Source organism: Alosa pseudoharengus, unplaced genomic scaffold, assembly GCF_046254945.1.
Source record: "Alosa pseudoharengus isolate Yale_2024_CS ecotype anadromous, Long Island Sound unplaced genomic scaffold, YU_APseudo_1.1 YU_APseudo_1.1_scf_6, whole genome shotgun sequence".
Lineage (NCBI taxonomy): Eukaryota > Metazoa > Chordata > Actinopteri > Clupeiformes > Clupeidae > Alosa > Alosa pseudoharengus.
This window is the reverse complement of record NW_027468848.1, coordinates 38,125,470-38,141,164: the sequence shown is the minus strand read 5'-3', so window position 1 is coordinate 38,141,164 and position 15,695 is coordinate 38,125,470. Positions and strand designations below refer to the sequence as shown.

The 15,695-nt window shown below is 45.4% G+C and overlaps 49 non-coding genes across 49 annotated transcripts; all 49 read right to left on the bottom strand.

Annotated features, from left to right (window-relative positions):
- Window positions 1–132: 132 nt before the first annotated feature.
- trnat-ugu (transfer RNA threonine (anticodon UGU)) lies at window positions 133–205 on the bottom strand. Its single transcript has one exon. It is a non-coding gene; the product is annotated as a tRNA-Thr (tRNA).
- Window positions 206–314: 109 nt separating this feature from the next.
- trnat-cgu (transfer RNA threonine (anticodon CGU)) lies at window positions 315–387 on the bottom strand. Its single transcript has one exon. It is a non-coding gene; the product is annotated as a tRNA-Thr (tRNA).
- A 320-nt stretch (window positions 388–707) lies between these two features.
- trnat-ugu (transfer RNA threonine (anticodon UGU)) lies at window positions 708–780 on the bottom strand. The gene has a single exon. It is a non-coding gene; the product is annotated as a tRNA-Thr (tRNA).
- Window positions 781–889: 109 nt separating this feature from the next.
- trnat-cgu (transfer RNA threonine (anticodon CGU)) lies at window positions 890–962 on the bottom strand. The gene has a single exon. It is a non-coding gene; the product is annotated as a tRNA-Thr (tRNA).
- Window positions 963–1,281: 319 nt separating this feature from the next.
- Window positions 1,282–1,354, bottom strand: trnai-uau (transfer RNA isoleucine (anticodon UAU)). The gene has a single exon. It is a non-coding gene; the product is annotated as a tRNA-Ile (tRNA).
- Window positions 1,355–1,463: 109 nt separating this feature from the next.
- trnat-cgu (transfer RNA threonine (anticodon CGU)) lies at window positions 1,464–1,536 on the bottom strand. The gene has a single exon. It is a non-coding gene; the product is annotated as a tRNA-Thr (tRNA).
- Window positions 1,537–1,855: 319 nt separating this feature from the next.
- On the bottom strand, window positions 1,856–1,928 carry trnat-ugu (transfer RNA threonine (anticodon UGU)). Its single transcript has one exon. It is a non-coding gene; the product is annotated as a tRNA-Thr (tRNA).
- Window positions 1,929–2,148: 220 nt separating this feature from the next.
- trnat-cgu (transfer RNA threonine (anticodon CGU)) lies at window positions 2,149–2,223 on the bottom strand. Its single transcript has one exon. It is a non-coding gene; the product is annotated as a tRNA-Thr (tRNA).
- Window positions 2,224–2,592: 369 nt separating this feature from the next.
- Window positions 2,593–2,665, bottom strand: trnat-ugu (transfer RNA threonine (anticodon UGU)). Its single transcript has one exon. It is a non-coding gene; the product is annotated as a tRNA-Thr (tRNA).
- A 220-nt stretch (window positions 2,666–2,885) lies between these two features.
- Window positions 2,886–2,958, bottom strand: trnat-cgu (transfer RNA threonine (anticodon CGU)). The gene has a single exon. It is a non-coding gene; the product is annotated as a tRNA-Thr (tRNA).
- Window positions 2,959–3,278: 320 nt separating this feature from the next.
- trnat-ugu (transfer RNA threonine (anticodon UGU)) lies at window positions 3,279–3,351 on the bottom strand. The gene has a single exon. It is a non-coding gene; the product is annotated as a tRNA-Thr (tRNA).
- Window positions 3,352–3,459: 108 nt separating this feature from the next.
- Window positions 3,460–3,532, bottom strand: trnat-cgu (transfer RNA threonine (anticodon CGU)). Its single transcript has one exon. It is a non-coding gene; the product is annotated as a tRNA-Thr (tRNA).
- A 320-nt stretch (window positions 3,533–3,852) lies between these two features.
- On the bottom strand, window positions 3,853–3,925 carry trnat-ugu (transfer RNA threonine (anticodon UGU)). Its single transcript has one exon. It is a non-coding gene; the product is annotated as a tRNA-Thr (tRNA).
- A 109-nt stretch (window positions 3,926–4,034) lies between these two features.
- Window positions 4,035–4,107, bottom strand: trnat-cgu (transfer RNA threonine (anticodon CGU)). The gene has a single exon. It is a non-coding gene; the product is annotated as a tRNA-Thr (tRNA).
- A 320-nt stretch (window positions 4,108–4,427) lies between these two features.
- Window positions 4,428–4,500, bottom strand: trnat-ugu (transfer RNA threonine (anticodon UGU)). The gene has a single exon. It is a non-coding gene; the product is annotated as a tRNA-Thr (tRNA).
- Window positions 4,501–4,609: 109 nt separating this feature from the next.
- Window positions 4,610–4,682, bottom strand: trnat-cgu (transfer RNA threonine (anticodon CGU)). The gene has a single exon. It is a non-coding gene; the product is annotated as a tRNA-Thr (tRNA).
- Window positions 4,683–5,001: 319 nt separating this feature from the next.
- On the bottom strand, window positions 5,002–5,074 carry trnai-uau (transfer RNA isoleucine (anticodon UAU)). Its single transcript has one exon. It is a non-coding gene; the product is annotated as a tRNA-Ile (tRNA).
- Window positions 5,075–5,183: 109 nt separating this feature from the next.
- trnat-cgu (transfer RNA threonine (anticodon CGU)) lies at window positions 5,184–5,256 on the bottom strand. The gene has a single exon. It is a non-coding gene; the product is annotated as a tRNA-Thr (tRNA).
- A 319-nt stretch (window positions 5,257–5,575) lies between these two features.
- trnai-uau (transfer RNA isoleucine (anticodon UAU)) lies at window positions 5,576–5,648 on the bottom strand. Its single transcript has one exon. It is a non-coding gene; the product is annotated as a tRNA-Ile (tRNA).
- Window positions 5,649–5,757: 109 nt separating this feature from the next.
- trnat-cgu (transfer RNA threonine (anticodon CGU)) lies at window positions 5,758–5,830 on the bottom strand. The gene has a single exon. It is a non-coding gene; the product is annotated as a tRNA-Thr (tRNA).
- A 319-nt stretch (window positions 5,831–6,149) lies between these two features.
- trnai-uau (transfer RNA isoleucine (anticodon UAU)) lies at window positions 6,150–6,222 on the bottom strand. The gene has a single exon. It is a non-coding gene; the product is annotated as a tRNA-Ile (tRNA).
- Window positions 6,223–6,331: 109 nt separating this feature from the next.
- On the bottom strand, window positions 6,332–6,404 carry trnat-cgu (transfer RNA threonine (anticodon CGU)). Its single transcript has one exon. It is a non-coding gene; the product is annotated as a tRNA-Thr (tRNA).
- Window positions 6,405–6,723: 319 nt separating this feature from the next.
- trnai-uau (transfer RNA isoleucine (anticodon UAU)) lies at window positions 6,724–6,796 on the bottom strand. Its single transcript has one exon. It is a non-coding gene; the product is annotated as a tRNA-Ile (tRNA).
- A 109-nt stretch (window positions 6,797–6,905) lies between these two features.
- Window positions 6,906–6,978, bottom strand: trnat-cgu (transfer RNA threonine (anticodon CGU)). Its single transcript has one exon. It is a non-coding gene; the product is annotated as a tRNA-Thr (tRNA).
- A 320-nt stretch (window positions 6,979–7,298) lies between these two features.
- trnat-cgu (transfer RNA threonine (anticodon CGU)) lies at window positions 7,299–7,371 on the bottom strand. The gene has a single exon. It is a non-coding gene; the product is annotated as a tRNA-Thr (tRNA).
- A 320-nt stretch (window positions 7,372–7,691) lies between these two features.
- On the bottom strand, window positions 7,692–7,764 carry trnat-cgu (transfer RNA threonine (anticodon CGU)). The gene has a single exon. It is a non-coding gene; the product is annotated as a tRNA-Thr (tRNA).
- Window positions 7,765–8,084: 320 nt separating this feature from the next.
- On the bottom strand, window positions 8,085–8,157 carry trnat-ugu (transfer RNA threonine (anticodon UGU)). The gene has a single exon. It is a non-coding gene; the product is annotated as a tRNA-Thr (tRNA).
- A 109-nt stretch (window positions 8,158–8,266) lies between these two features.
- trnat-cgu (transfer RNA threonine (anticodon CGU)) lies at window positions 8,267–8,339 on the bottom strand. The gene has a single exon. It is a non-coding gene; the product is annotated as a tRNA-Thr (tRNA).
- Window positions 8,340–8,658: 319 nt separating this feature from the next.
- On the bottom strand, window positions 8,659–8,731 carry trnat-ugu (transfer RNA threonine (anticodon UGU)). Its single transcript has one exon. It is a non-coding gene; the product is annotated as a tRNA-Thr (tRNA).
- Window positions 8,732–8,840: 109 nt separating this feature from the next.
- On the bottom strand, window positions 8,841–8,913 carry trnat-cgu (transfer RNA threonine (anticodon CGU)). The gene has a single exon. It is a non-coding gene; the product is annotated as a tRNA-Thr (tRNA).
- Window positions 8,914–9,232: 319 nt separating this feature from the next.
- Window positions 9,233–9,305, bottom strand: trnai-uau (transfer RNA isoleucine (anticodon UAU)). The gene has a single exon. It is a non-coding gene; the product is annotated as a tRNA-Ile (tRNA).
- Window positions 9,306–9,414: 109 nt separating this feature from the next.
- On the bottom strand, window positions 9,415–9,487 carry trnat-cgu (transfer RNA threonine (anticodon CGU)). The gene has a single exon. It is a non-coding gene; the product is annotated as a tRNA-Thr (tRNA).
- Window positions 9,488–9,807: 320 nt separating this feature from the next.
- On the bottom strand, window positions 9,808–9,880 carry trnat-cgu (transfer RNA threonine (anticodon CGU)). The gene has a single exon. It is a non-coding gene; the product is annotated as a tRNA-Thr (tRNA).
- Window positions 9,881–10,381: 501 nt separating this feature from the next.
- trnat-cgu (transfer RNA threonine (anticodon CGU)) lies at window positions 10,382–10,454 on the bottom strand. The gene has a single exon. It is a non-coding gene; the product is annotated as a tRNA-Thr (tRNA).
- A 320-nt stretch (window positions 10,455–10,774) lies between these two features.
- Window positions 10,775–10,847, bottom strand: trnat-cgu (transfer RNA threonine (anticodon CGU)). The gene has a single exon. It is a non-coding gene; the product is annotated as a tRNA-Thr (tRNA).
- A 501-nt stretch (window positions 10,848–11,348) lies between these two features.
- trnat-cgu (transfer RNA threonine (anticodon CGU)) lies at window positions 11,349–11,421 on the bottom strand. Its single transcript has one exon. It is a non-coding gene; the product is annotated as a tRNA-Thr (tRNA).
- Window positions 11,422–11,741: 320 nt separating this feature from the next.
- On the bottom strand, window positions 11,742–11,814 carry trnat-ugu (transfer RNA threonine (anticodon UGU)). Its single transcript has one exon. It is a non-coding gene; the product is annotated as a tRNA-Thr (tRNA).
- A 109-nt stretch (window positions 11,815–11,923) lies between these two features.
- On the bottom strand, window positions 11,924–11,996 carry trnat-cgu (transfer RNA threonine (anticodon CGU)). Its single transcript has one exon. It is a non-coding gene; the product is annotated as a tRNA-Thr (tRNA).
- Window positions 11,997–12,316: 320 nt separating this feature from the next.
- On the bottom strand, window positions 12,317–12,389 carry trnat-ugu (transfer RNA threonine (anticodon UGU)). The gene has a single exon. It is a non-coding gene; the product is annotated as a tRNA-Thr (tRNA).
- Window positions 12,390–12,498: 109 nt separating this feature from the next.
- Window positions 12,499–12,571, bottom strand: trnat-cgu (transfer RNA threonine (anticodon CGU)). Its single transcript has one exon. It is a non-coding gene; the product is annotated as a tRNA-Thr (tRNA).
- Window positions 12,572–13,072: 501 nt separating this feature from the next.
- On the bottom strand, window positions 13,073–13,145 carry trnat-cgu (transfer RNA threonine (anticodon CGU)). The gene has a single exon. It is a non-coding gene; the product is annotated as a tRNA-Thr (tRNA).
- A 320-nt stretch (window positions 13,146–13,465) lies between these two features.
- On the bottom strand, window positions 13,466–13,538 carry trnai-uau (transfer RNA isoleucine (anticodon UAU)). The gene has a single exon. It is a non-coding gene; the product is annotated as a tRNA-Ile (tRNA).
- A 109-nt stretch (window positions 13,539–13,647) lies between these two features.
- trnat-cgu (transfer RNA threonine (anticodon CGU)) lies at window positions 13,648–13,720 on the bottom strand. The gene has a single exon. It is a non-coding gene; the product is annotated as a tRNA-Thr (tRNA).
- A 319-nt stretch (window positions 13,721–14,039) lies between these two features.
- On the bottom strand, window positions 14,040–14,112 carry trnai-uau (transfer RNA isoleucine (anticodon UAU)). Its single transcript has one exon. It is a non-coding gene; the product is annotated as a tRNA-Ile (tRNA).
- A 109-nt stretch (window positions 14,113–14,221) lies between these two features.
- trnat-cgu (transfer RNA threonine (anticodon CGU)) lies at window positions 14,222–14,294 on the bottom strand. The gene has a single exon. It is a non-coding gene; the product is annotated as a tRNA-Thr (tRNA).
- Window positions 14,295–14,614: 320 nt separating this feature from the next.
- trnat-cgu (transfer RNA threonine (anticodon CGU)) lies at window positions 14,615–14,687 on the bottom strand. Its single transcript has one exon. It is a non-coding gene; the product is annotated as a tRNA-Thr (tRNA).
- A 320-nt stretch (window positions 14,688–15,007) lies between these two features.
- trnat-cgu (transfer RNA threonine (anticodon CGU)) lies at window positions 15,008–15,080 on the bottom strand. Its single transcript has one exon. It is a non-coding gene; the product is annotated as a tRNA-Thr (tRNA).
- A 320-nt stretch (window positions 15,081–15,400) lies between these two features.
- trnat-ugu (transfer RNA threonine (anticodon UGU)) lies at window positions 15,401–15,473 on the bottom strand. The gene has a single exon. It is a non-coding gene; the product is annotated as a tRNA-Thr (tRNA).
- Window positions 15,474–15,582: 109 nt separating this feature from the next.
- Window positions 15,583–15,655, bottom strand: trnat-cgu (transfer RNA threonine (anticodon CGU)). The gene has a single exon. It is a non-coding gene; the product is annotated as a tRNA-Thr (tRNA).
- Window positions 15,656–15,695: the final 40 nt, after the last annotated feature.

Here is a 15,695-nt window from a genome sequence, read left to right as displayed (position 1 = left end):
TGCAGGTCACTTTAACGAACGCACACTTTATGGCAACCCTTGAAGTAACCACTCTTGTCAAAAGAAGGCAGTCAACAGCAGACGACCCAGGAAAAGTGGTTACCTTTGCTGTAAAAACATTCCGCAGAGCTCAGGCTCCAGTGAGGATTGAACTCACGACCCCTGGTTTACAAGACCAGTGCTCTAACCACTGAGCTATGAAGCCACAAAACTGAAGATTTAGGGTTTTGTCGACCTTTCCCACAGAACCTTTACGTCACAGACAAAGGAGAAAAAATAAAGGTAGGTCAGTCTCTGTGCCACGGTCGTGAAACAGGCTCCAGCGAGGATTGAACTCGCGACCCCTGGTTTACGAGAACAGTGCTCTTACCACTGAGCTATAGAGCCCTTGTGCATGAAAGAGTAGTCAACGTTTGCTCCTCAAATGTTGCCTGTATGATAATTCTGTCCCTATTTCATGATACAAAGAGAAACTGATGGGAAAAATTAAATCCTAGGAGCTGTCCACGCACCAATGCTCCATCAACAAACCATGTATTTGTTGTGCTGAATTTTCTGTGACTTTCTCGCTAATGTGCAGGTCACTTTAACGAACGCACACTTTATGGCAACCCTTGAAGTAACCACTCTTGTCAAAAGAAGGCAGTCAACAGCAGACGACCCAGGAAAAGTGGTTACCTTTGCTGTAAAAACATTCCGCAGAGCTCAGGCTCCAGTGAGGATTGAACTCACGACCCCTGGTTTACAAGACCAGTGCTCTAACCACTGAGCTATGAAGCCACAAAACTGAAGATTTAGGGTTTTGTCGACCTTTCCCACAGAACCTTTACGTCACAGACAAAGGAGAAAAAATAAAGGTAGGTCAGTCTCTGTGCCACGGTCGTGAAACAGGCTCCAGCGAGGATTGAACTCGCGACCCCTGGTTTACGAGACCAGTGCTCTTACCACTGAGCTATAGAGCCCTTGTGCATGAAAGAGTAGTCAGCGTTTGCTCCTCAAATCTTGCCTGTATGATCATTCTGTCCCTATTTCATGATACAAAGAGAAACTGACGGGAAAAATAAAATACTAGCAGCTGTCCACGCACCAAAGCTCCATCAACAACCATGTATTTTTTGTGCTGAATTTGCTGTGACTTTCTCGCTAATGTGCAGGTCACTTTAACGAACGCACACTTTATGGCAACCCTTGAAGTAACCACTCTTGTCAAAAGAAGGCTGTCAACAGCAGACGACCCAGGAAAAGTGGTTACCATTGCTGTAAAAAATTTCCGCAGAGCTCAGGCTCCAGTGAGGGTTGAATTCACGACCCCTGGTTTATAAGACCAGTGCTCTAACCACTGAGCTATGAAGCCACGACACTGAAGATTTAGGGTTTTGTCGACCTTTACCACAGAACCTTTACGTCACAGACAAAGGAGAAAAAATATAGGTAGGTCTGTCTCTGTGCCACGGTCGTGAAACAGGCTCCAGCGAGGTTTGAACTCGCGACCCCTGGTTTACGAGACCAGTGCTCTTACCACTGAGCTATAGAGCCCTTGTGCATGAAAGAGTAGTCAGCGTTTGCTCCTCAAATGTTGCCTGTATGATAATTCTGTCCCTATTTCATGATACAAAGAGAAACTGACGGGAAAAATAAAATACTAGCAGCTGTCCACGTACCAAAGCTCCATCAACAACCATGTATTTTTTGTGCTGAATTTGCTGTGACTTTCTCGCTAATGTGCAGGTCACTTTAACGAACGCACACTTTATGGCAACCCTTGAAGTAACCACTCTTGTCAAAAGAAGGCTGTCAACAGCAGACGACCCAGGAAAAGTGGTTACCTTAGCTGTAAAAATGTTCCGCAGAAATCAGACTCCAGTGAGGTTTGAACTCACTATCCCTGGTTTACAAGACCAGTGCTCTATCCACTGAGCTATGAAGCCACAAAACTAAAGAATTAGGGTCAAGAAATCTGGTGTACCACGTTTCATGTGGCTACTCGATATGGCGGCTGCATCGAAAAGCAGGACAGATCGATTAGAGGAGTAAACGGAAGAAGATTTTCAGATGCGTGTTTTGCCGACCTTTACACAGAAGTTTTACGTCACAGCCAAAGGAGAACAAATAATGCTATGGCAGTGACTGTGCCACGGACCTGCAGAAAGGCTCCTGCGCGAGGCTTGAACTCGCGACCCCTGGTTTACGAGACCAGTGCTCTTGCCACTGAGCTATGGAGCCCTCGTGCACGCAAAAGTATTCAGCGTTTGCTCCTCAAATGTTTCCTGTACGATAATCCTGTCCCTATTTCATGATAAAAAAAACAAACTGATGGGGAAATTAAATTCCTAGGAGCTGTCCACACGCACCAAAGCGCCATCAACAATCCATGTATTTTTCTTCCTAAATTTGCTTTGACTTTCTAGCTAAGGTGCAATTCACTTGAACAAAAGCAGAGATTTCACATTTGCTGAAGGCTGATTGACTCAAGACACACCACTGGTACACTTGAAGTAACCAGTATTTTTGTCTATAGAAGGTGGTTAATGGTAGACTATCCAGGCAAAGTTGCTCATTTCACCTTTGCTGTAAAACTGTTACGTCAGGTCTAGGCTCCAGTGAGGATTGAACTCACGACCCCTGGTTTACAAGACCAGTGCTCTGACCACTGAGCTATGAAGCCACACTGTTGCAGATTTTGGGTCAGAAAATCTGGTGTGCCACATTTCATGTCGCTCCATGGTATGGCCGCTGTGTACAAAAGCAGGTCTGATCGGTGAGCCCAGTGAACGCGGGTACATTTTGAGATGTGTGTTTTGTCGACCTTTACCACAGAACCTTTACGTCACAGACAAAGAAGAAAAAATAAAGGTAAGTCAATCTGTGTGCCACAGTGCTGAAACAGGCTCCAGCGAGGATTGAACTCGCGACCCCTGGTTTACGAGACCAGTGCTCTTACCACTGAGCTATAGAGCCCTGGTGCATGAAAGAGTAGTCAGCGTTTGCTCCTCAAATGTTGCCTGTATGATAATTCTGTCCCTATTTCATGATACAAAGAGAAACTGACGGGAAAAATAAAATCCTAGCAGCTGTCCACGCACCAATGCTCCATCAACAAACCATGTATTTTTTGTGCTGAATTTGCTGTGACTTTCTCGCTAATGTGCAGGTCACTTTAACGAACGCACACTTTATGGCAACCCTTGAAGTAACCACTTTTGTCAAAAGAAGGCAGTCAACAGCAGACGACCCAGGAAAAGTGGTTACCTTTGCTGTAAAAGCGTTCGGCAGAGCTCAGGCTCCAGTGAGGATTGAACTCACGACCCCTGGTTTACAAGACCAGTGCTCTAACCACTGAGCTATGAAGCCAAGAACCTGAGGTTTTAGGGTTTTGTCGACCTTTACCACAGAACCTTTACGTCACAGACAAAGGAGAAAAATAAAGGTAGGTCAGTCTCTGTGCCACGGTCGTGAAACTGGCTCCAGCAAGGTTTGAACTCGCGACCCCTGGTTTACGAGAACAGTGCTCTTACCACTGAGCTATAGAGCCCTTGTGCATGAAAGAGTAGTCAACGTTTGCTCCTCAAATGTTGCCTGTATGATAATTCTGTCCCTATTTCATGATACAAAGAGAAACTGATGGGAAAAATTAAATCCTAGGAGCTGTCCACGCACCAATGCTCCATCAACAAACCATGTATTTGTTGTGCTGAATTTTCTGTGACTTTCTCGCTAATGTGCAGGTCACTTTAACGAACGCACACTTTATGGCAACCCTTGAAGTAACCACTCTTGTCAAAAGAAGGCAGTCAACAGCAGACGACCCAGGAAAAGTGGTTACCTTTGCTGTAAAAACATTCCGCAGAGCTCAGGCTCCAGTGAGGATTGAACTCACGACCCCTGGTTTACAAGACCAGTGCTCTAACCACTGAGCTATGAAGCCACAAAACTGAAGATTTAGGGTTTTGTCGACCTTTCCCACAGAACCTTTACGTCACAGACAAAGGAGAAAAAATAAAGGTAGGTCAGTCTCTGTGCCACGGTCGTGAAACAGGCTCCAGCGAGGATTGAACTCGCGACCCCTGGTTTACGAGAACAGTGCTCTTACCACTGAGCTATAGAGCCCTTGTGCATGAAAGAGTAGTCAACGTTTGCTCCTCAAATGTTGCCTGTATGATAATTCTGTCCCTATTTCATGATACAAAGAGAAACTGATGGGAAAAATTAAATCCTAGGAGCTGTCCACGCACCAATGCTCCATCAACAAACCATGTATTTGTTGTGCTGAATTTTCTGTGACTTTCTCGCTAATGTGCAGGTCACTTTAACGAACGCACACTTTATGGCAACCCTTGAAGTAACCACTCTTGTCAAAAGAAGGCAGTCAACAGCAGACGACCCAGGAAAAGTGGTTACCTTTGCTGTAAAAACATTCCGCAGAGCTCAGGCTCCAGTGAGGATTGAACTCACGACCCCTGGTTTACAAGACCAGTGCTCTAACCACTGAGCTATGAAGCCACAAAACTGAAGATTTAGGGTTTTGTCGACCTTTCCCACAGAACCTTTACGTCACAGACAAAGGAGAAAAAATAAAGGTAGGTCAGTCTCTGTGCCACGGTCGTGAAACAGGCTCCAGCGAGGATTGAACTCGCGACCCCTGGTTTACGAGACCAGTGCTCTTACCACTGAGCTATAGAGCCCTTGTGCATGAAAGAGTAGTCAGCGTTTGCTCCTCAAATCTTGCCTGTATGATCATTCTGTCCCTATTTCATGATACAAAGAGAAACTGACGGGAAAAATAAAATACTAGCAGCTGTCCACGCACCAAAGCTCCATCAACAACCATGTATTTTTTGTGCTGAATTTGCTGTGACTTTCTCGCTAATGTGCAGGTCACTTTAACGAACGCACACTTTATGGCAACCCTTGAAGTAACCACTCTTGTCAAAAGAAGGCTGTCAACAGCAGACGACCCAGGAAAAGTGGTTACCATTGCTGTAAAAAATTTCCGCAGAGCTCAGGCTCCAGTGAGGGTTGAATTCACGACCCGTGGTTTATAAGACCAGTGCTCTAACCACTGAGCTATGAAGCCACGACACTGAAGATTTAGGGTTTTGTCGACCTTTACCACAGAACCTTTACGTCACAGACAAAGGAGAAAAAATATAGGTAGGTCTGTCTCTGTGCCACGGTCGTGAAACAGGCTCCAGCGAGGTTTGAACTCGCGACCCCTGGTTTACGAGACCAGTGCTCTTACCACTGAGCTATAGAGCCCTTGTGCATGAAAGAGTAGTCAGCGTTTGCTCCTCAAATGTTGCCTGTATGATAATTCTGTCCCTATTTCATGATACAAAGAGAAACTGACGGGAAAAATAAAATCCTAGCAGCTGTCCACGCACCAAAGCTCCATCAACAACCATGTATTTTTTGTGCTGAATTTGCTGTGACTTTCTCGCTAATGTGCAGGTCACTTTAACGAACGCACACTTTATGGCAACCCTTGAAGTAACCACTCTTGTCAAAAGAAGGCTGTCAACAGCAGACGACCCAGGAAAAGTGGTTACCATTGCTGTAAAAAATTTCCGCAGAGCTCAGGCTCCAGTGAGGGTTGAATTCACGACCCGTGGTTTATAAGACCAGTGCTCTAACCACTGAGCTATGAAGCCACGACACTGAAGATTTAGGGTTTTGTCGACCTTTACCACAGAACCTTTACGTCACAGACAAAGGAGAAAAAATATAGGTAGGTCTGTCTCTGTGCCACGGTCGTGAAACAGGCTCCAGCGAGGTTTGAACTCGCGACCCCTGGTTTACGAGACCAGTGCTCTTACCACTGAGCTATAGAGCCCTTGTGCATGAAAGAGTAGTCAGCGTTTGCTCCTCAAATGTTGCCTGTATGATAATTCTGTCCCTATTTCATGATACAAAGAGAAACTGACGGGAAAAATAAAATACTAGCAGCTGTCCACGCACCAAAGCTCCATCAACAACCATGTATTTTTTGTGCTGAATTTGCTGTGACTTTCTCGCTAATGTGCAGGTCACTTTAACGAACGCACACTTTATGGCAACCCTTGAAGTAACCACTCTTGTCAAAAGAAGGCTGTCAACAGCAGACGACCCAGGAAAAGTGGTTACCATTGCTGTAAAAAATTTCCGCAGAGCTCAGGCTCCAGTGAGGGTTGAATTCACGACCCCTGGTTTATAAGACCAGTGCTCTAACCACTGAGCTATGAAGCCACGACACTGAAGATTTAGGGTTTTGTCGACCTTTACCACAGAACCTTTACGTCACAGACAAAGGAGAAAAAATATAGGTAGGTCTGTCTCTGTGCCACGGTCGTGAAACAGGCTCCAGCGAGGTTTGAACTCGCGACCCCTGGTTTACGAGACCAGTGCTCTTACCACTGAGCTATAGAGCCCTTGTGCATGAAAGAGTAGTCAGCGTTTGCTCCTCAAATGTTGCCTGTATGATAATTCTGTCCCTATTTCATGATACAAAGAGAAACTGACGGGAAAAATAAAATACTAGCAGCTGTCCACGCACCAAAGCTCCATCAACAACCATGTATTTTTTGTGCTGAATTTGCTGTGACTTTCTCGCTAATGTGCAGGTCACTTTAACGAACGCACACTTTATGGCAACCCTTGAAGTAACCACTCTTGTCAAAAGAAGGCTGTCAACAGCAGACGACCCAGGAAAAGTGGTTACCATTGCTGTAAAAAATTTCCGCAGAGCTCAGGCTCCAGTGAGGGTTGAATTCACGACCCCTGGTTTATAAGACCAGTGCTCTAACCACTGAGCTATGAAGCCACAACACTGAAGATTTAGGGTTTTGTCGACCTTTACCACAGAACCTTTACGTCACAGACAAAGGAGAAAAAATATAGGTAGGTCTGTCTCTGTGCCACGGTCGTGAAACAGGCTCCAGCGAGGTTTGAACTCGCGACCCCTGGTTTACGAGACCAGTGCTCTTACCACTGAGCTATAGAGCCCTTGTGCATGAAAGAGTAGTCAGCGTTTGCTCCTCAAATGTTGCCTGTATGATAATTCTGTCCCTATTTCATGATACAAAGAGAAACTGACGGGAAAAATAAAATCCTAGCAGCTGTCCACGCACCAAAGCTCCATCAACAAACCATGTATTTTTTGTGCTGAATTTGCTGTGACTTTCTCGCTAATGTGCAGGTCACTTTAACGAACGCACACTTTATGGCAACCCTTGAAGTAACCACTCTTGTCAAAAGAAGGCAGTCAACAGCAGACGACCCAGGAAAAGTGGTTACCTTTGCTGTAAAAACATTCCGCAGAGCTCAGGCTCCAGTGAGGGTTGAACTCGCGACCCCTGGTTTACGAGAACAGTGCTCTTACCACTGAGCTATAGAGCCCTTGTGCATGAAAGAGTAGTCAGCGTTTGCTCCTCAAATGTTGCCTGTATGATAATTCTGTCCCTATTTCATGATACAAAGAGAAACTGACGGGAAAAATAAAATACTAGCAGCTGTCCACGCACCAAAGCTCCATCAACAAACCATGTATTTTTTGTGCTGAATTTGCTGTGACTTTCTCGCTAATGTGCAGGTCACTTTAACGAACGCACACTTTATGGCAACCCTTGAAGTAACCACTCTTGTCAAAAGAAGGCAGTCAACAGCAGACGACCCAGGAAAAGTGGTTACCTTTGCTGTAAAAACATTCCGCAGAGCTCAGGCTCCAGTGAGGGTTGAACTCGCGACCCCTGGTTTACGAGAACAGTGCTCTTACCACTGAGCTATAGAGCCCTTGTGCATGAAAGAGTAGTCAGCGTTTGCTCCTCAAATGTTGCCTGTATGATAATTCTGTCCCTATTTCATGATACAAAGAGAAACTGACGGGAAAAATAAAATACTAGCAGCTGTCCACGCACCAAAGCTCCATCAACAAACCATGTATTTTTTGTGCTGAATTTGCTGTGACTTTCTCGCTAATGTGCAGGTCACTTTAACGAACGCACACTTTATGGCAACCCTTGAAGTAACCACTCTTGTCAAAAGAAGGCAGTCAACAGCAGACGACCCAGGAAAAGTGGTTACCTTTGCTGTAAAAACATTCCGCAGAGCTCAGGCTCCAGTGAGGATTGAACTCACGACCCCTGGTTTACAAGACCAGTGCTCTAACCACTGAGCTATGAAGCCACAAAACTGAAGATTTAGGGTTTTGTCGACCTTTCCCACAGAACCTTTACGTCACAGACAAAGGAGAAAAAATAAAGGTAGGTCAGTCTCTGTGCCACGGTCGTGAAACAGGCTCCAGCGAGGATTGAACTCGCGACCCCTGGTTTACGAGACCAGTGCTCTTACCACTGAGCTATAGAGCCCTTGTGCATGAAAGAGTAGTCAGCGTTTGCTCCTCAAATCTTGCCTGTATGATCATTCTGTCCCTATTTCATGATACAAAGAGAAACTGACGGGAAAAATAAAATACTAGCAGCTGTCCACGCACCAAAGCTCCATCAACAACCATGTATTTTTTGTGCTGAATTTGCTGTGACTTTCTCGCTAATGTGCAGGTCACTTTAACGAACGCACACTTTATGGCAACCCTTGAAGTAACCACTCTTGTCAAAAGAAGGCAGTCAACAGCAGACGACCCAGGAAAAGTGGTTACCTTTGCTGTAAAAACATTCCGCAGAGCTCAGGCTCCAGTGAGGATTGAACTCACGACCCCTGGTTTACAAGACCAGTGCTCTAACCACTGAGCTATGAAGCCACGACACTGAAGATTTAGGGTTTTGTCGACCTTTCCCACAGAACCTTTACGTCACAGACAAAGGAGAAAAAATAAAGGTAGGTCAGTCTCTGTGCCACGGTCGTGAAACAGGCTCCAGCGAGGTTTGAACTCGCGACCCCTGGTTTACGAGACCAGTGCTCTTACCACTGAGCTATAGAGCCCTTGTGCATGAAAGAGTAGTCAGCGTTTGCTCCTCAAATGTTGCCTGTATGATAATTCTGTCCCTATTTCATGATACAAAGAGAAACTGACGGGAAAAATAAAATCCTAGCAGCTGTCCACGCACCAAAGCTCCATCAACAACCATGTATTTTTTGTGCTGAATTTGCTGTGACTTTCTCGCTAATGTGCAGGTCACTTTAACGAACGCACACTTTATGGCAACCCTTGAAGTAACCACTCTTGTCAAAAGAAGGCTGTCAACAGCAGACGACCCAGGAAAAGTGGTTACCATTGCTGTAAAAAATTTCCGCAGAGCTCAGGCTCCAGTGAGGGTTGAATTCACGACCCGTGGTTTATAAGACCAGTGCTCTAACCACTGAGCTATGAAGCCACGACACTGAAGATTTAGGGTTTTGTCGACCTTTACCACAGAACCTTTACGTCACAGACAAAGGAGAAAAAATATAGGTAGGTCTGTCTCTGTGCCACGGTCGTGAAACAGGCTCCAGCGAGGTTTGAACTCGCGACCCCTGGTTTACGAGACCAGTGCTCTTACCACTGAGCTATAGAGCCCTTGTGCATGAAAGAGTAGTCAGCGTTTGCTCCTCAAATGTTGCCTGTATGATAATTCTGTCCCTATTTCATGATACAAAGAGAAACTGACGGGAAAAATAAAATCCTAGCAGCTGTCCACGCACCAAAGCTCCATCAACAAACCATGTATTTTTTGTGCTGAATTTGCTGTGACTTTCTCGCTAATGTGCAGGTCACTTTAACGAACGCACACTTTATGGCAACCCTTGAAGTAACCACTCTTGTCAAAAGAAGGCAGTCAACAGCAGACGACCCAGGAAAAGTGGTTACCTTTGCTGTAAAAACATTCCGCAGAGCTCAGGCTCCAGTGAGGGTTGAACTCGCGACCCCTGGTTTACGAGAACAGTGCTCTTACCACTGAGCTATAGAGCCCTTGTGCATGAAAGAGTAGTCAACGTTTGCTCCTCAAATGTTGCCTGTATGATAATTCTGTCCCTATTTCATGATACAAAGAGAAACTGATGGGAAAAATTAAATCCTAGGAGCTGTCCACGCACCAATGCTCCATCAACAAACCATGTATTTGTTGTGCTGAATTTTCTGTGACTTTCTCACTAATGTGCAGGTCACTTTAACGAACGCACACTTTATGGCAACCCTTGAAGTAACCACTCTTGTCAAAAGAAGGCAGTCAACAGCAGACGACCCAGGAAAAGTGGTTACCATTGCTGTAAAAAATTTCCACAGAGCTCAGGCTCCAGTGAGGGTTTATTCACAACCCCTGGTTTATAAGACCAGTGCTCTAACCACTGAGCTATGAAGCCACGACACTGAAGATTTAGGGTTTTGTCGACCTTTACCACAGAACCTTTACGTCACAGACAAAGGAGAAAAAATATAGGTAGGTCTGTCTCTGTGCCACGGTCGTGAAACAGGCTCCAGCGAGGTTTGAACTCGCGACCCCTGGTTTACGAGACCAGTGCTCTTACCACTGAGCTATAGAGCCCTTGTGCATGAAAGAGTAGTCAGCGTTTGCTCCTCAAATGTTGCCTGTATGATAATTCTGTCCCTATTTCATGATACAAAGAGAAACTGACGGGAAAAATAAAATCCTAGCAGCTGTCCACGCACCAAAGCTCCATCAACAAACCATGTATTTTTTGTGCTGAATTTGCTGTGACTTTCTCGCTAATGTGCAGGTCACTTTAACGAACGCACACTTTATGGCAACCCTTGAAGTAACCACTCTTGTCAAAAGAAGGCAGTCAACAGCAGACGACCCAGGAAAAGTGGTTACCTTTGCTGTAAAAACATTCCGCAGAGCTCAGGCTCCAGTGAGGGTTGAACTCGCGACCCCTGGTTTACGAGAACAGTGCTCTTACCACTGAGCTATAGAGCCCTTGTGCATGAAAGAGTAGTCAACGTTTGCTCCTCAAATGTTGCCTGTATGATAATTCTGTCCCTATTTCATGATACAAAGAGAAACTGATGGGAAAAATTAAATCCTAGGAGCTGTCCACGCACCAATGCTCCATCAACAAACCATGTATTTGTTGTGCTGAATTTTCTGTGACTTTCTCACTAATGTGCAGGTCACTTTAACGAACGCACACTTTATGGCAACCCTTGAAGTAACCACTCTTGTCAAAAGAAGGCAGTCAACAGCAGACGACCCAGGAAAAGTGGTTACCATTGCTGTAAAAAATTTCCACAGAGCTCAGGCTCCAGTGAGGGTTTATTCACAACCCCTGGTTTATAAGACCAGTGCTCTAACCACTGAGCTATGAAGCCACGACACTGAAGATTTAGGGTTTTGTCGACCTTTACCACAGAACCTTTACGTCACAGACAAAGGAGAAAAAATATAGGTAGGTCTGTCTCTGTGCCACGGTCGTGAAACAGGCTCCAGCGAGGTTTGAACTCGCGACCCCTGGTTTACGAGACCAGTGCTCTTACCACTGAGCTATAGAGCCCTTGTGCATGAAAGAGTAGTCAGCGTTTGCTCCTCAAATGTTGCCTGTATGATAATTCTGTCCCTATTTCATGATACAAAGAGAAACTGACGGGAAAAATAAAATCCTAGCAGCTGTCCACGCACCAAAGCTCCATCAACAAACCATGTATTTTTTGTGCTGAATTTGCTGTGACTTTCTCGCTAATGTGCAGGTCACTTTAACGAACGCACACTTTATGGCAACCCTTGAAGTAACCACTCTTGTCAAAAGAAGGCAGTCAACAGCAGACGACCCAGGAAAAGTGGTTACCTTTGCTGTAAAAACATTCCGCAGAGCTCAGGCTCCAGTGAGGATTGAACTCACGACCCCTGGTTTACAAGACCAGTGCTCTAACCACTGAGCTATGAAGCCACAAAACTGAAGATTTAGGGTTTTGTCGACCTTTCCCACAGAACCTTTACGTCACAGACAAAGGAGAAAAAATAAAGGTAGGTCAGTCTCTGTGCCACGGTCGTGAAACAGGCTCCAGCGAGGTTTGAACTCGCGACCCCTGGTTTACGAGACCAGTGCTCTTACCACTGAGCTATAGAGCCCTTGTGCATGAAAGAGTAGTCAGCGTTTGCTCCTCAAATGTTGCCTGTATGATAATTCTGTCCCTATTTCATGATACAAAGAGAAACTGACGGGAAAAATAAAATCCTAGCAGCTGTCCACGCACCAAAGCTCCATCAACAAACCATGTATTTTTTGTGCTGAATTTGCTGTGACTTTCTCGCTAATGTGCAGGTCACTTTAACGAACGCACACTTTATGGCAACCCTTGAAGTAACCACTCTTGTCAAAAGAAGGCAGTCAACAGCAGACGACCCAGGAAAAGTGGTTACCTTTGCTGTAAAAACATTCCGCAGAGCTCAGGCTCCAGTGAGGATTGAACTCACGACCCCTGGTTTACAAGACCAGTGCTCTAACCACTGAGCTATGAAGCCACAAAACTGAAGATTTAGGGTTTTGTCGACCTTTCCCACAGAACCTTTACGTCACAGACAAAGGAGAAAAAATAAAGGTAGGTCAGTCTCTGTGCCACGGTCGTGAAACAGGCTCCAGCGAGGATTGAACTCGCGACCCCTGGTTTACGAGACCAGTGCTCTTACCACTGAGCTATAGAGCCCTTGTGCATGAAAGAGTAGTCAGCGTTTGCTCCTCAAATCTTGCCTGTATGATCATTCTGTCCCTATTTCATGATACAAAGAGAAACTGACGGGAAAAATAAAATACTAGCAGCTGTCCACGCACCAAAGCTCCATCAACAACCATGTATTTTTTGTGCTGAATTTGCTGTGACTTTCTCGCTAATGTGCAGGTCACTTTAACGAACGCACACTTTATGGCAACCCTTGAAGTAACCACTCTTGTCAAAAGAAGGCTGTCAACAGCAGACGACCCAGGAAAAGTGGTTACCATTGCTGTAAAAAATTTCCGCAGAGCTCAGGCTCCAGTGAGGGTTGAATTCACGACCCGTGGTTTATAAGAGCAGTGCTCTAACCACTGAGCTATGAAGCCACGACACTGAAGATTTAGGGTTTTGTCGACCTTTACCACAGAACCTTTACGTCACAGACAAAGGAGAAAAAATATAGGTAGGTCTGTCTCTGTGCCACGGTCGTGAAACAGGCTCCAGCGAGGTTTGAACTCGCGACCCCTTGTTTACGAGACCAGTGCTCTTACCACTGAGCTATAGAGCCCTTGTGCATGAAAGAGTAGTCAGCGTTTGCTCCTCAAATGTTGCCTGTATGATAATTCTGTCCCAATTTCATGATACAAAGAGAAACTGAAGGGAAAAAATAAAATCCTAGCAGCTGTCCACGCACCAAAGCTCCATCAACAACCATGTATTTTTTGTGCTGAATTTGCTGTGACTTTCTCGCTAATGTGCAGGTCACTTTAACGAACGCACACTTTATGGCAACCCTTGAAGTAACCACTCTTGTCAAAAGAAGGCTGTCAACAGCAGACGACCCAGGAAAAGTGGTTACCATTGCTGTAAAAACATTCCGCAGAGCTCAGGCTCCAGTGAGGGTTGAATTCACGACCCCTGGTTTATAAGACCAGTGCTCTAACCACTGAGCTATGAAGCCACGACACTGAAGATTTAGGGTTTTGTCGACCTTTACCACAGAACCTTTACGTCACAGACAAAGGAGAAAAAATATAGGTAGGTCTGTCTCTGTGCCACGGTCGTGAAACAGGCTCCAGCGAGGTTTGAACTCGCGACCCCTGGTTTACGAGACCAGTGCTCTTACCACTGAGCTATAGAGCCCTTGTGCATGAAAGAGTAGTCAGCGTTTGCTCCTCAAATGTTGCCTGTATGATAATTCTGTCCCTATTTCATGATACAAAGAGAAACTGACGGGAAAAATAAAATACTAGCAGCTGTCCACGCACCAAAGCTCCATCAACAACCATGTATTTTTTGTGCTGAATTTGCTGTGACTTTCTCGCTAATGTGCAGGTCACTTTAACGAACGCACACTTTATGGCAACCCTTGAAGTAACCACTCTTGTCAAAAGAAGGCTGTCAACAGCAGACGACCCAGGAAAAGTGGTTACCATTGCTGTAAAAAATTTCCGCAGAGCTCAGGCTCCAGTGAGGGTTGAATTCACGACCCCTGGTTTATAAGACCAGTGCTCTAACCACTGAGCTATGAAGCCACAACACTGAAGATTTAGGGTTTTGTCGACCTTTACCACAGAACCTTTACGTCACAGACAAAGGAGAAAAAATATAGGTAGGTCTGTCTCTGTGCCACGGTCGTGAAACAGGCTCCAGCGAGGTTTGAACTCGCGACCCCTGGTTTACGAGACCAGTGCTCTTACCACTGAGCTATAGAGCCCTTGTGCATGAAAGAGTAGTCAGCGTTTGCTCCTCAAATGTTGCCTGTATGATAATTCTGTCCCTATTTCATGATACAAAGAGAAACTGACGGGAAAAATAAAATCCTAGCAGCTGTCCACGCACCAAAGCTCCATCAACAAACCATGTATTTTTTGTGCTGAATTTGCTGTGACTTTCTCGCTAATGTGCAGGTCACTTTAACGAACGCACACTTTATGGCAACCCTTGAAGTAACCACTCTTGTCAAAAGAAGGCAGTCAACAGCAGACGACCCAGGAAAAGTGGTTACCTTTGCTGTAAAAACATTCCGCAGAGCTCAGGCTCCAGTGAGGGTTGAACTCGCGACCCCTGGTTTACGAGAACAGTGCTCTTACCACTGAGCTATAGAGCCCTTGTGCATGAAAGAGTAGTCAGCGTTTGCTCCTCAAATGTTGCCTGTATGATAATTCTGTCCCTATTTCATGATACAAAGAGAAACTGACGGGAAAAATAAAATACTAGCAGCTGTCCACGCACCAAAGCTCCATCAACAAACCATGTATTTTTTGTGCTGAATTTGCTGTGACTTTCTCGCTAATGTGCAGGTCACTTTAACGAACGCACACTTTATGGCAACCCTTGAAGTAACCACTCTTGTCAAAAGAAGGCAGTCAACAGCAGACGACCCAGGAAAAGTGGTTACCTTTGCTGTAAAAACATTCCGCAGAGCTCAGGCTCCAGTGAGGGTTGAACTCGCGACCCCTGGTTTACGAGAACAGTGCTCTTACCACTGAGCTATAGAGCCCTTGTGCATGAAAGAGTAGTCAGCGTTTGCTCCTCAAATGTTGCCTGTATGATAATTCTGTCCCTATTTCATGATACAAAGAGAAACTGACGGGAAAAATAAAATACTAGCAGCTGTCCACGCACCAAAGCTCCATCAACAAACCATGTATTTTTTGTGCTGAATTTGCTGTGACTTTCTCGCTAATGTGCAGGTCACTTTAACGAACGCACACTTTATGGCAACCCTTGAAGTAACCACTCTTGTCAAAAGAAGGCAGTCAACAGCAGACGACCCAGGAAAAGTGGTTACCTTTGCTGTAAAAACATTCCGCAGAGCTCAGGCTCCAGTGAGGATTGAACTCACGACCCCTGGTTTACAAGACCAGTGCTCTAACCACTGAGCTATGAAGCCACAAAACTGAAGATTTAGGGTTTTGTCGACCTTTCCCACAGAACCTTTACGTCACAGACAAAGGAGAAAAAATAAAGGTAGGTCAGTCTCTGTGCCACGGTCGTGAAACAGGCTCCAGCGAGGATTGAACTCGCGACCCCTGGTTTACGAGACCAGTGCTCTTACCACTGAGCTATAGAGCCCTTGTGCATGAAAGAGTAGTCAGCGTTTGCTCCTCAAATG